General features: G+C 38.1%; 1 protein-coding gene across 11 annotated transcripts in view; it reads left to right on the forward strand.

Annotated features, from left to right (window-relative positions):
• Positions 1–568: 568 nt before the first annotated feature.
• The window catches only part of Ufd4 (ubiquitin fusion-degradation 4-like), a 64,653-nt gene continuing 51,048 nt past the window's right edge, over positions 569–14,173 (forward strand). For 4 of the 11 annotated variants that reach the window (XR_012410307.1, XM_073968455.1, XM_073968457.1 and 1 more), the window contains exon 1: positions 603–954. The gene's annotated coding sequence lies outside the window, so the exon portion shown is untranslated. Of the gene's footprint in view, positions 955–14,173 lie in introns of all 11 variants that reach the window. The other 7 variants (XR_012410306.1, XM_073968460.1, XR_012410305.1 and 4 more) reach the window with 5 other exon arrangements.

The raw sequence follows: 14,173 nt of genomic DNA on the forward strand, positions 1-14,173 counted from the left end.
TTCAACTGTCAAATCCATAGGTTAAACGTCAAATGAAATCCAGATGAGATTTCATTTGACGTTTGAGCTATGGAATTGACAGTTGAAATCGAGTGGATTTCGTAAATGTAAACCAAGCATAAATCAGGCATAAATCAAGTATAATAGTACGTTTATATCATGGCACAATTACCCAGGTAGTGGCATCGTAAAATTTTGAATATGTTATGTCAAAACTTTCTTTATGTTGTTGGGAAAATTACAACAAAAATAATTTTTTTATAAAGGGATTTGACTTTTCATATTCGATCAGCTGGTGTGATACCACTACCTGGTAGTTCTACCATGGTTTATATATAACCAGATTTAACAAACCCACTGGGTTTCAAATGTCAATTCCTTTGCGTATACGTCAAATAAATCCTAATTAAGTAGGTTAACCCTGCAAAAGGCTATAATATAAACATGGCCTAAGTATAATTGTCATTAATAAATAAATATGTAAACGAGTTATTGTAAGCTGTTTGGTGTAAATGTGCCATTAGTACGGCGTACTGCCGGCGAGGTAGATATTTGGTGTACGCAACGCGTTCATTTAGGGAGATTATTATAAGTCATGTCGTAAAATTCGACTTATGTATTCCTACACTGTGACGTGAATAAAGTGAATAAAGAATTTTGTGAACTTAGAAAAAAAAAATTTTCCAATTGAAATTTTGAGAATTGTCGCTGAATAAAGAAAAAAAAAACGTGTGCAACCTTTTTATTTTCTACAAAAGTTAAAACTTTTCCTGTAGATATATTTACGAAAAGAACGAATAAAATAACTGCATCCTTGTGAATTGCAAGTGACGACAGACGACATAAGGAAAAAATTAAAAAATTCATCAGCATCAAATTTTCTTTTTTGCGTTATTGCAAGACTAAGAAGAAATTAAATACTAACTAGGAAAATGTTAATACAATAAAAATTTGGTAAGTTTAGTTTTGTGTGCAAATTTCTGATGAAAAATGTGGTGAAGTGTTACACATTGTAGTTTTTTTCATCTCCATAGTTTTTTTGTTTTAATTATTGATGGATACTGTTCGTTCGTTTTCTTTATTGGCTGAGAAATCGATGTTTAAAAAATGTACACCTGAATTACACAACAAGTAGCTGGGCTGTCACCATAAGAAAAATCGCTGTAATTTTTTGTTAATAAACAATTGCAATTCAAAGAATTTAGAAAAACCAAAAAGAATTGTGTGAGACATGAAATAACTTTCCCGTCCTCCTTGTATTATTGTTATACTTTGTCGTACGACGATGAAAACACCATCAATTTGCATTTTCTACACTTTCTTATGGTTGGAATGATGCTTGTGTTCGTGTTATGTTTGGTGTGTCTGTCCCCCCTTTTAAGTTGTTAGGTTGCTATCATGTTTTTTTTATTTCATTCGTTTTTGTAGGTTGCGCATCGCATTGTAGAAAGTTTCATTGTTTAACAAGAAACATTATTTACCACAAACGATAATCAATAGACGCGAATCAACAGTTAAAAGGAAGGGCATATGGATGATTATGTCGCCAATTCTCTTGGCAATTAGGCACGATTCATAAAGGACAGATTTTCGGAGCTTATATTGCGCAATTTGTTTGTGATACTGATGTACTTTGTTTTCGCTATATGCTAAATATATGTATGTACGTATATAAATTTGCATATACAGTGACGAGCATTGATGGAAGAATATTCGCGTCATTTAATTGGAATGACTGTGAAATCTGTAAAATTTGGATAAGTTTTCATTTCATATTTATTTGAAATTTGGTTGTTATTTGGAGGTAGTTTACACTAGCTATCAATGTCATATGACACGAAATAATAACATTCCGTATCTACGCACGCAGGCAATGCGGCGATGTAATTTCACTCCGTTTTTGATGGTGTGGACGTAAAAAGTAAATGGCGTAAGGAAAATTCCCAATATTGCTGATATTAGCGACTGTATAACGATGGAAAATTCCAGCACATATGATATTGATAGATAGTGTAAACAACCTCTTAGTTAACAATAATAATGCAAGTGATGGGAATAAGACAACAATGGAAAGTCCATCTAATAAAGAATGTATCATGATGCAATAGCAACGTGAACCTGTAAGCCCAGCTTTTGCTATCAAAATACATTTTTGTTTTAAAGAATAGTAAAAATATTTATGTCCACCAAAATTATACTTCTACAACTCGCTACAAAAACCTTTGGCAGTCCGAAAAGAAAAGGAACAAGAATCTGAAATGAAAGAAGTAACGACTTTTGGAAAGAAAATGTTATAACTTAAAAATAAACTAATAACGCATAAATGATATTTTCCTGAAAAAGTCCCTCGTTTCATTTCGTTACATTTGATTCTCTAGAGATCCCTAAAAGCCAAGTTGATTTGTAGATCAGTACGTAGCGATATCAGTTCTTCCCGAAATGAAAGAGTATAAACTTCCAATTTTTTATACAATTGAGAGTAATTCATGAACAAGAAATTCATAAAGGAGTGCAGTTGGGGTCCATGTCGAAATCTGAACTGGTGTTGGGAAGATAATAGAAAAAGAATTTTGTAAGATGAAACAAAATAAAAGTGCGGAGAGCGGAGGAAGTAAACTCTGTTGCGGTACAGCGACGGTAATAAATTGCAATTTTTATAATATATTTTGCTTATAAATTGGTTAATAAAGAGTTTTTTTGTTTGTCATGAAAATCATATTTAAATGCAGCATTTTTCATTTTCCAAACAAGACATGAAAATTTCATGCCAAAGCATTGGTGAAAATGACATGTCAAAACATTGGTGAAAATGACATGTCAACGCATTGGTTAAAATGACATGCTTGGGATCCAAAAAAGAACGTCATCTTTTGGGGGTCACGCTCATATAAAATTCATGAGTGAAAATGACAAAAAGATGACATGCCAGATCACTTGCAACCATGATTTAACTCATGATTTGTCATCGAACATTTTGCTGGGCCCAGCAAATTTTGAAGAAAGGGGTTCCATGCTATGACGTGATTTCATGGCATCTTTTGCATTGGTTCAAACGAAGTCGTGAAAGATCCGATCTTTTCATTAGCATTTGAACCAATGCAAAGGAAGGCGTGAAGGATCCGATCTTTTCATCAGCATTTGAACCCATGCAAAGGAAGTCGTGAAAGATCCAATCTTTTCATCAGCATTTGAACCCATTCCATCGATCCAATAGATATGAATTTTGTGTTTTTATTTATACACATTTTTCTAAATATATAAGAAAAAAGCAACATTCTTTGGATACTTTCCGGTCAATGATATTGGATTCGTCTTTATTGATGAGGGTTATATCAATAACTTCCTCCCTATTTTTATTTTGAAAATGGCTCTCATTTCCCCTATTAAATATTCTCATATTAATTTTAATATAAAAGCGAATACAGACTTACCTCTAGCATTCGTGTCACTGCTTCCCCAGTGGAAATGATGGGCTTGCATCGCACCCAGTATTGCCGACAGTTTTTGATCGGAAATCGTCAAAAAAATCGTCAAATCGTCAACAACATTTGGAAAATCGTCAACATAATCGCTTCCGTTAAATTCGATTTTTTCGCTGATAGTTTTGTCAATGAGACTGACAACATAAGACATACAACCCACAGTAGTAAATCCACCCAATATCACTTAAATACTGTTATAAAAACATCTTTCACGATGATGGTTTTCCCTATGGTTATCGAGTTTATAGTAATGCAGCAAGGTAAAGCTGGATATACATTGCCAGATCTGAATGACAGCTTAGCTTAAATATCGCTACCTTGACAGTGTGACCATCCATGTCTGTCGGTACACGTACATTTTTGTTGTTAGGCAGTCGGAAATCGATAAAAACTCTCATTCATAACTGACTGTCCGCTTAAAGGGGGCATAAGTAGGAAGTTAAGAAAGCTGGACTCATATTTTTTCACAACGAGATAGACATAATTCCTACTTTATCTCAAAAAATGTTCATCTATTAACAATCCTAAATGAAAATGATCAGCTGATGTAATTCGAATGTTAGCAAAAACTTTGAAAATACCTGTATTCCAGATATGTATCTAAATGTAGCCAATCCGTCTGGAAATTTCTATAAAACATTAAAAAAGCTCATAAAATCGAGCTTATTCGTGAAATGTATAGTTATTGTCTTTTATTTCATGTAATTTTGGTTTACGTGAAAAATCGTGATTTTGGACCGTAAAATAGTCAAATCGTCATTTTTCATTTTTGGTCCTAAAAATCGTCAAAATGACGATGAATCGTCAAATTCGGCAACACTGATCGCACCCCATGATAATTAGGCATGTGCTTCCCATCATTTCTATGAGACTTTCAAGTGTTGGCCAGGTGGGTCAGGGCTCTCGTATGGCATGTAAATTGATGCGAAGATGGTGGATTTTTGTGACCTATCTTGCATTATAACAGCCGTGATATCTCCTCCGCTGTAATTAGAGAGATACATTAGATTTAGATTCTTTTTGGCAACTATACAGGTTCTTACCTTGTCTCCGCTGGATGTGGAGCAGGTAGTATAGTTGCCATCGCTAAGGCCGGCAACCTTTTTTTTATAGAGATAAGGTTCCTGTACCAAAGCGATGTCAACTTCGGATTTTTTGAGGGAAAGTAGAAGTTCAGCAGCAGCCGCTTTGCAGTGACGCAGGTTGATCTGCATGATGCGAAGCGGCTACTGCTGTCGCTCCTTTACTGTATTTGACCTAGACGGAACCTTATCCATCCTATGCCAAAGTGCAGTTTTCCCTCGCGAGTCCGTAAGTACTCCTGCCCTTGAATGTCGACTGACACTCTTATGGTAAGGCCTTCACCCTCCGGGCTGTGTCTTACAAGTTTCCAAGAGCTTGTCTGGAGGTTGGGTTGTACCCATGCTGACAATACCCTTCTCTTAGGGATCTCATTTACACCCATAGTCGACAGTTGACAACCCTCCCAGAGTTCACCAAGGCCATCTATTGTGTCGACAAGGAAGTGCAGAGATTCCCTGTTTTCACAGCAGATGACCTTGATGCCCCTGTAGGGGGCGGCACTGCCGAATTGGGTGTGATTTGGAGGCTCCCCTTCTCCTGCGAACACTATATCACGCAGCTGATTCTCAATCAGCCGCCAGTGTCCATCACTGATCCTGCCTTCTGGATCTGCTTTGTCGATGATTGCTATTCGCAGTTCATCCGGCACCATCGGTCTGTCCGATTTGTTTCTCTTCCTCGTCTCGTTACTTTTAGGAGGAGATCGAGAAGTCACCTTGTGACTCAAGTTGGCCTTAGTATTGGTGGTCTTCTCGCTCTCGTTCCTTTGGTAACGGGCAGAGGAGGTAGAGGGCCTTGAGTCCTGTCTCGGAATGGGTCTCTTAGCACGGTTCCATCGTAGATCTAACCTTCTTCACCGCACATGCCCAGTTACAGAGTCCGATGCTGGGAGGACAGGCTTCCCGGTTCTCACCTCCCCTGGATTTTGAGGCTTCTCAATCGAAGGTGGCATCATCTTAGGTGGCTGAGTCAAGTCAGCATCGCTCGTGTTTTGAGCCTTGCAGGCTGTGGGAGCTTCGGTTGGCGTTGACTCTATCAGGATCTTATCGACCATCTTGATGAGAGACTGCCTATCAATATCAACTTTCCTCTCCAATTTGCTCGCCACATTGAGGTTGGTTTTTATTAATTTGCAGTCTCTCATCGAGATGGACGAAGGTTCCATGCCGAGCACTTCATAAGATAATGCAATGACCTTCGGTATCCTCTCCTCTCTTTCGTCAGTCGACTAGCGGCATTGTTTGAGGTGGTGGGAACTTTGTCTTCCAAGACTTTGGTCGCTGTTCCAGCCTCCGTGGCCTGTTGTCTCTGTAATAAGCACATCTAACTACTGTTCTATTTTTATTGTTGAAGTAGCAGAAAATTTAGAAGATATCACAATAGCTAAACAAACCGAAGGTAAATCGACGATTCCGACAGTTTATCTGCTATCAAATCTATATTGAATTTAATAAAAAACAAATGGGCTGGTATTCCCAAATAAGGGACCTACTTACTTCTAAAACAAACTGTTGTACTCTTACGTTTGAGTAAAAGATTTAGTTGTGCTTTTATGTTGTAAATAAAAGACTTATTGATAAATTAACAAACTTAAGCAAGATTCATACTGTTTAACTCTGGAAACTGAAATACGTTACAATAGTTGATGTGCGTGTTAATGCTTGTGGTGTAATACAATGACTGTGTTGTCTGAATGACTGAAAGAGACTGACTGAGTGAGAAAGAGTATAGCATGAGGGTAGCAAGTGTGTGTGTGTGTGTGTATGTATAATAACAATGATGCCTAGTTTCTGATTGTTTACAGTAGAACCCTAACATCTCCCTTTTTGAGACTTCTCGGGGGTCCTGGATACTGGCTGTACAGGGTTTCTTCGAGAAGTGATGCGTTGTGGGTGCATAACCGGTGATGATGGTGGAGTTGTGAAATCTTCTTCCATTGGTGGACTAATGTTGAAGTCTTCTAGTAGGATTTGAAGAGGAAGATTATCACTTTGCTCTGCAGGTACATTTTCAGTTTCTCTTGGTCTGAGTTGATCTGCGTGAGATCTCACAAGAATTTGTCTCTTATCCACTTGAATGAGAGTGTTGTAGGTAACATTTCCCACTTTGTTGATAATTTCACCTGGAACCCAGTAGCTTTTATTACCTTTGAAGTGTTTAGCGTAGACAAGATCTCCAGTGATGAAATTTCGTTGTTTTGTACCATGTTTCCGGTTGTAATGTTTCTCCATTTGAATGTTTCTCTCTCTGCTCGCTGGTGGAGGCTTTGTTATTAAATCGAAAACTGTTCTCATTTTTCGACCTAGGAATGATTCCGCTGGAGAGAGTTCATTAGGTGAGTTTTTGTTCGGTGTTGAACGATACACTTCTAAGAATGTTTGTAGTGCATTAGATGCCGTCTCCTTTCCCTCTGATTTTTTTAAAGATCGTTTAAGAGTATCGACGAATCTTTCTGCTTGACCATTGGAACTTGGGTGATATCGAACTGTTCGTGTGTGTTTGATTCCTCGTTTAGAACACCAATTTTCAAAATCCGCTGAGGAAAATTGTGTTCCATTGTCGGATACGATTTGTTCAGGATTTCCAAACTGTGAACAATAAGTTGTTAGTAACCTTAATGTTGCTGCGGTCGTGGTTGATGAAGTTTCATATATGACGGGATATTTGGAATATGAATCCACTATTACGAGGTAGTAAATGCTTTTTACAGGACCTGCGTAATCTATGTGAACACGTTCGAGAACGCGTGTTGTTGTGGGCCAAGGACAAAGGTTGGTTTTGATGGGACTTTTTGCTGCGAGTTGGCAATTGTTGCATTTCTTGACGTAAGTCTCTATGTCCTTGTCTATGTTTGGCCAATATACGTAGCTGCGTGCGATAGATTTGCTTCTTTCTGTTCCTATGTGTCCGCGATGCAGTTGTTTGAGAATTTGTTTTCTGTAGCATTCGGGTACTATTATGCGCGTATTGAACATAAGACAATCATCTGTTATTGATATTGAATCTTGCCTGTTGAAATATGGAAGAATTGAAGAATCTATGCTGTTTTTGTTTTCTGGCCAGCCGTTGTATACGTAGTTTGAAACTGTTTGTAAGGTTGAATCCTTTTTGGTTGCATCCTGTATCATTTTGAAGCTAACTGGTAGTGTTGATACGGCGTCTGTGATGTCATACCTTATGTCGTTTTCTAGGTTGATTGAAGCTATGATGTACTCGTCTGATGGTTTTTCATGTGCGCTTATCAATCTTGACAGAACGTCTGCATGTCCAAAATCCTTTGTATTGGTATACTTTATATCGAAATCGTAGGTGAGAAGGATGAGAGCCCAACGTTGTAACCTGTTCGCGGTGTAGACCGGAATACCTTTTTTGGAACCAAATATGGTGAGCAATGGCTTATGGTCGGTATGTAGGGTGAATTTTCTTCCGAAAATCATTTTGTGGAAACGTTGTACGGCGAAAACTAGTGCTAGTCCTTCTTTTTCGATTTGACTGTAATTTCGCTCCGTTGGAGTAAGTGATCTTGAGACGTGATGAATGGCTTTGACACTGTTGTCTGGGTAAGTATGGTATATTACCGCTCCGATGCCATGTGATGATGCGTCCGCTGCAATGTGAATTGGCAATGCTGGATTGTAATGAGTTAGTAGTAAATCCGATGTTAGAATGCGTTTGAATTCGTTGAGAGATTGTTGACATTCTTTGGTCCAAATGAATTTGTGATCTTTTTTTAAGAGATCATCTAGTGGTTTTCGGATGTTTCTCATGTTGTGGACATACTTTCCATAGTGGTTTATGGAGCCAAGTAAAGACCGTACTTCTGAAATGTTTTCAGGGACCTTCAGGTTCTGTATTGCAAGAATTTTATCTGGATCAGGTCGTATGCCATTTTTATCTATGATTTGACCTAGATACTTTATTGATGGTTTGAAAAATTGACATTTTTCGAATTTGAGTTTGAACCCGTAATCTTGAATTTTCTGTAATAACAAATTAAGATTAGTTTTGTGATCGTGAAGAGATCTACTTGCCAAGACTATGTCGTCTATGTACGCTCGTGCTCCTTGGATGCCTGTGCATAGCTCATCCATGTTGTACTCTTACGTTTGAGTAAAAGATTTAGTTGTGCTTTTATGTTGTAAATAAAAGACTTATTGATAAATTAACAAACTTAAGCAAGATTTATTCTGTTTAATTCTGGAAAACTGAAATACGTTACAATAGTTGATGTGCGTGTTACTACTTGTGGTGTAATACAATGACTGTGTTGTCTGAATGACTGAAAGAGACTGACTGAGTGAGAAAGAGTATAGCATGAGGGTAGCAAGTGTGTGTGTGTGTATGTATAATAACAATGATGCCTAGTTTCTGATTGTTTACAGTAGAACCCTAACATCTCCCTTTTTGAGACTTCTCGGGGGTCCGGGATACTGGCTGTACAGGGTTTCTTCGAGAAGTGATGCGTTGTGGGTGCATAACCGGTGATGATGGTGGAGTTGTGAAATCTTCTTCCATTGGTGGACTAATGTTGAAGTCTTCTAGTAGGATTTGAAGAGGAAGATTATCATTTTGCTCTGCAGGTACATTTTGATCGGTTTCTCTTGGTCTGAGTTGATCTGCGTGAGATCTCACAAGAATTTGTCTCTTATCCACTTGAATGAGAGTGTTGTAGGTAACATTTCCCACTTTGTTGATAATTTCACCTGGAACCCAGTAGCTTTTATTACCTTTGAAGTGTTTAGCGTAGACAAGATCTCCAGTGATGAAATTTCGTTGTTTTGTACCATGTTTCCGGTTGTATTGTTTCTCCATTTGAATGTTTCTCTCTCTGCTCGCTGGTGGAGGCTTTGTTATTAAATCGAAAACTGTTCTCATTTTTCGACCTAGGAATGATTCCGCTGGAGAGAGTTCATTAGGTGAGTTTTTGTTCGGTGTTGAACGATACACTTCTAAGAATGTTTGTAGTGCATTAGATGCCGTCTCCTTTCCCTCTGATTTTTTTAAAGATCGTTTGAGAGTATCGACGAATCTTTCTGCTTGACCATTGGAACTTGGGTGATATCGAACTGTTCGTGTGTGTTTGATTCCTCGTTTAGAACACCAATTTTCAAAATCCGCTGAGGAAAATTGTGTTCCATTGTCGGATACGATTTGTTCAGGATTTCCAAACTGTGAACAATAAGTTGTTAGTAACCTTAATGTTGCTGCGGTCGTGGTTGATGAAGTTTCATATATGACGGGATATTTGGAATATGAATCCACTATTACGAGGTAGTAAATGCTTTTTACAGGACCTGCGTAATCTATGTGAACACGTTCGAGAACGCGTGTTGTTGTGGGCCAAGGACAAAGGTTGGTTTTGATGGGACTTTTTGCTGCGAGTTGGCAATTGTTGCATTTCTTGACATAAGTCTCTATGTCCTTGTCTATGTTTGGCCAATATACGTAGCTGCGTGCGATAGATTTGCTTCTTTCTGTTCCTATGTGTCCGCGATGCAGTTGTTTGAGAATTTGTTTTCTGTAGCATTCGGGTACTATTATGCGCGTATTGAACATAAGACAATCATCTGTTATTGATATTGAATCTTGCCTGTTGAAATATGGAAGAATTGAAGAATCTATGCTGTTTTTGTTTTCTGGCCAGCCGTTGTATACGTAGTTTGAAACTGTTTGTAAGGTTGAATCCTTTTTGGTTGCATCCTGTATCATTTTGAAGCTAACTGGCAGTGTTGATACGGCGTCTGTGATGTCATATCTTATGTCGTTTTCTAGGTTGATTGAAGCTATGATGTACTCGTCTGATGGTTTTTCATGTGCGCTTATCAATCTTGACAGAACGTCTGCATGTCCAAAATCCTTTGTATTGGTATACTTTATATCGAAATCGTAGGTGAGAAGGATGAGAGCCCAACGTTGTAACCTGTTCGCGGTGTAGACCGGAATACCTTTTTTGGAACCAAATATGGTGAGCAATGGCTTATGGTCGGTATGTAGGGTGAATTTTCTTCCGAAAATCATTTTGTGGAAACGTTGTACGGCGAAAACTAGTGCTAGTCCTTCTTTTTCGATTTGACTGTAATTTCGCTCCGTTGGAGTAAGTGATCTTGAGACGTGATGAATGGCTTTGACACTGTTGTCTGGGTAAGTATGGTATATTACCGCTCCGATGCCATGTGATGATGCGTCCGCTGCAATGTGAATTGGCAATGCTGGATTGTAATGAGTTAGTAGTAAATCCGATGTTAGAATGCGTTTGAATTCGTTGAGAGATTGTTGACATTCTTTGGTCCAAATGAATTTGTGATCTTTTTTTAAGAGATCATCTAGTGGTTTTCGGATGTTTCTCATGTTGTAGACATACTTTCCATAGTGGTTTATGGAGCCTAGTAAAGATCGTACTTCTGAAATGTTTTCAGGGACCTTCAGGTTCTGTATTGCAAGAATTTTATCTGGATCAGGTCGTATGCCATTTTTATCTATGATTTGACCTAGATACTTGATTGATGGTTTGAAAAATTGACATTTTTCGAATTTGAGTTTGAACCCGTAATCTTGAATTTTCTGTAATAACAAATTAAGATTAGTTTTGTGATCGTGAAGAGATCTACTTGCCAAGACTATGTCGTCTATGTACGCTCGTGCTCCTTGGATGCCTGTGCATAGCTCATCCATGATTCGCTGGAAGGATCCTGGTGCTGATTTTATACCTGGAGTGAGGCGATTAAATCTGTATAACCCTTTGTGAGTATTAATAGTTAGCACGTCTTTGCTTTGGTCGTCGACTTCTACTTGAAGATATGCGTCAGAGAGATCCAAATGACTGAATATCATACAATCGTGACAATCTGAGAGAATTTCTTCAGGAGTGGGCAGAGGATACTGATTTGGTTCAATTGAATTGTTGAGACCCGTGGAATAGTCTGCACAAATTCTAATTTTTCCGTTCCTTCTACTCACGACTATTGGCGCTGCAAATTTTGAAGAATTGACTGGTGTGATGATATTTGCTTTTTCAAGTCTATCTAGCTCTGTTTCTATTTCTGTTCTCACGGCATATGGTACTGGGCGTTTTGCAATGAATGTTTCTTTTGCGTCTGGAAGAAGTTTAATATGCACTTTGGTTTTTGTACAAAGGCCAAGACTGCTGTTGTCGAAAACAGGTTTGAACTTGCTTCTCAGGTTTGATATGTATTCATCGTTTGATATTTGGCGACACCAAGCTGAAATTGGTTTGTCCCAAAGGTTAAAACTTTGTATCCAGTCGATACCCATTATGTTTAAGTTATCGATTTCCGTGACGTAACATTGTAGAGTTAGCGTTTTGTCTGATACCGTTGTGTTGCATTGACACTTTCCGATTAGGCTGATGCTGTTGGAATTCACGTCTGTTGCAGTATCATTTGTTTTGTGTACGTGAGGCTTACCTATGTATTCCCATGTTGATCGTGATATGATTGAAATATCGGATGCTGTGTCGATTTGTAATTTGACTTGTTTCTTGTTTATTTCCACGGTGGTATATTTTCGCAATTGTTGAAATTGGAGTTTCTTTGAAGAGAATACAGCGTTGGCGTTGTATTTTGTTTTGTCCGACTTGACTGCAGTTTTGTCTGTAGTGGACTTGCCTCGTTTTGCGCTTTTGCAAAAGTTATCCTTGTGACCTGTCTGCTGACACTTTGAACATTTATGATTTTTAAATGGACAGTATTTTGAGTAATGCATGTCTCCGCATAACCAGCAGGGCGTTTTAGGAATTTTATGGGAATGCTTGTTGTTGTTCTTGGCGAATTTCTTGACTGCGCATATTGATTGCGATTGATGCTCGATCAATGTATTGTCTGTTTTCAAATCCATGAGTCGTTGAGTTTCATCTACAAGCGTGTCTAGAGTTGTGGAGTCCTTTGCTTCGTATAGCAATTTGAGTAAACGTAAGCGAATGTCGTTGTCTTTGCTTGATTGTAAACCCAAGACATAGATTAGACACTTGAATTGATCCACTTGCATTTCATTTAGCTTGAAGAGTTCGCACTGTAAGTTAACTCTTCCGGCGTATTCCTTATAGTCTTCTCCTTCAAGTTTTTTCATTTGCAAACACTTGTAGCGTTGAGACACTTGAGTTTCTACCTTACCAAATAGTTTGTTAAGTTTCGCCAGGGTGTCTTTGAGACTCATTTCTGTTGGATTCTTTGGAAGAACGTAGTTCCTGAATCTTTCGTGAACACTGTTTGACATCTTTCTCCAGAGTAACGCAACTTTGTCATGATCGTCCAGAGATTGGGCTTCTTTTTCGAAGACATGTTGGTAGCGATTGTACCACGCTTGAAAAATTAATCCGCTTTCCGGTTCATAAACGAAGTCTGTCATGGAATGTGAAAGAGATTCCATTAATGCTGCTTTTGAAGTGCTGGGACTCGTAGCATCTTTGGTGTTTCCAGTACTCTGTGCTTGAAGTAGATTTGTTAATTGTTGCAGTAACTGCGTTTGAAGATTCATAGCCGCTTGCTGTTCAGCTAGTAATTTCACAATGTTCTCGCTTGACATTTTATGTGCAGTTGATTTTTGCGTAGATGAATTGAAATTAAAGAATTTATTTCCTTATTCACCGTCCTCGTCGCCAGTTGTTGTACTCTTACGTTTGAGTAAAAGATTTAGTTGTGCTTTTATGTTGTAAATAAAAGACTTATTGATAAATTAACAAACTTAAGCAAGATTTATTCTGTTTAATTCTGGAAAACTGAAATACGTTACAATAGTTGATGTGCGTGTTACTACTTGTGGTGTAATACAATGACTGTGTTGTCTGAATGACTGAAAGAGACTGACTGAGTGAGAAAGAGTATAGCATGAGGGTAGCAAGTGTGTGTGTGTGTATGTATAATAACAATGATGCCTAGTTTCTGATTGTTTACAGTAGAACCCTAACAATCCATGATTCGCTGGAAGGATCCTGGTGCTGATTTTATACCCGGAGTGAGGCGATTAAATCTGTATAACCCTTTGTGAGTATTAATAGTTAGCAAGTCTTTGCTTTGATCGTCGACTTCTACTTGTAGATATGCGTCAGAGAGATCCAAATGACTAAATATCATACAATCGTGACAATCTGAGAGGATACTGATTTGGTTCAATTGAATTGTTGAGACCCGTGGAATAGTCTGCACAAATTCTAATTTTTCCGTTCCTTCTACTTACGACTATTGGCGCTGCAAATTTTGAAGAATTGACTGGTGTGATGATATTTGCTTTTTCAAGTCTATCTAGCTCTGTTTCTATTTCTGTTCTCACTGGGCGTTTTGCAATGAATGTTTCTTTTGCGTCTGGAAGAAGTTTAATATGCACTTTGGTTTTTGTACAAAGGCCAAGACTACTGTTGTCGAAAACAGGTTTGAACTTGCTTCTCAGGTTTGATATGTATTCATCGTTTGATATTTGGCGACACCAAGCTGAAATTGGTTTGTCCCAAAGGTTAAAACTTTGTATCCAGTCGATACCCATTATGTTTAAGTTATCGATTTCCGTGACGTAACATTGTAGAGTTAGCGTTTTGTCTGATACCGTTATGTTGCATTGACACTTTCCGATTAGGCTGATGCTGTTGGAATTCACGT

Source organism: Musca autumnalis, unplaced genomic scaffold (assembly GCF_047663935.1).
Source record: "Musca autumnalis isolate F117 unplaced genomic scaffold, ASM4766393v1 scaffold_2, whole genome shotgun sequence".
In the NCBI taxonomy this organism is placed as follows: Eukaryota; Metazoa; Arthropoda; class Insecta; order Diptera; family Muscidae; genus Musca; species Musca autumnalis.